The sequence below is a fragment of the Guillardia theta genome, assembly GCF_000315625.1.
Source record: "Guillardia theta CCMP2712 unplaced genomic scaffold GUITHscaffold_74, whole genome shotgun sequence".
NCBI lineage: Eukaryota > Cryptophyceae > Pyrenomonadales > Geminigeraceae > Guillardia > Guillardia theta.
Genome location: NW_005434600.1, coordinates 321,285 through 321,890, shown reverse-complemented (window position 1 = coordinate 321,890; position 606 = coordinate 321,285).

The window sequence follows — 606 nt, the reverse complement described above, 5'->3', positions numbered from 1 at the left end:
GCTCCTCGCTCCTCGCTCCTGCTCCTGCTCCCTGGCTCCTGCGTCCTGCTCCCTGCTCCTGCTCCTGCCCTGCCCTGCTCCTGCCCCTGCTGCTGCTGCTGGTGGTGGTGGTGGTTGTGCTGATGCTGGTGCTGCTCTCCTTCTGCTCCCGTCCTCGGGCTCCTGTCGAAATTGATTTGCGGAATGTGCAGGTTGCGAGTCAAAACCACACAAAATATCACCCTCGATCCACAGCGGTGAGGAGGAAGGAGGGAGCAGGGGGAGAGGGGATGAGAAAGCAAGGAGAGAGTAGAGATAGCAGAATAGGAGCGGGAGCGGGGGCGACAGGAGGGCAGGGAGGGCAGGGAGGGCAGGGAGGGGGAGCAATACTTAGAGGTTGGTCAGGCCCGAGTATTATCGAGTCTCATTGCAGTGGGATGATGGTCAAGCTTGTCTGGTTGCCGTCTCAACCGGAGGACAACGATCAAGGTCCTCCTCCTCTACTCCTCCTCCTCTACTCCTCCTCCTCTACTCCTCCTCCTCCTCCTCTACTCCTCCTCCTCCTCCTCCTCCTCCTCCTCCTCCTCCTACTACTACTACTACTACTACTACTACTACTACTCCTCC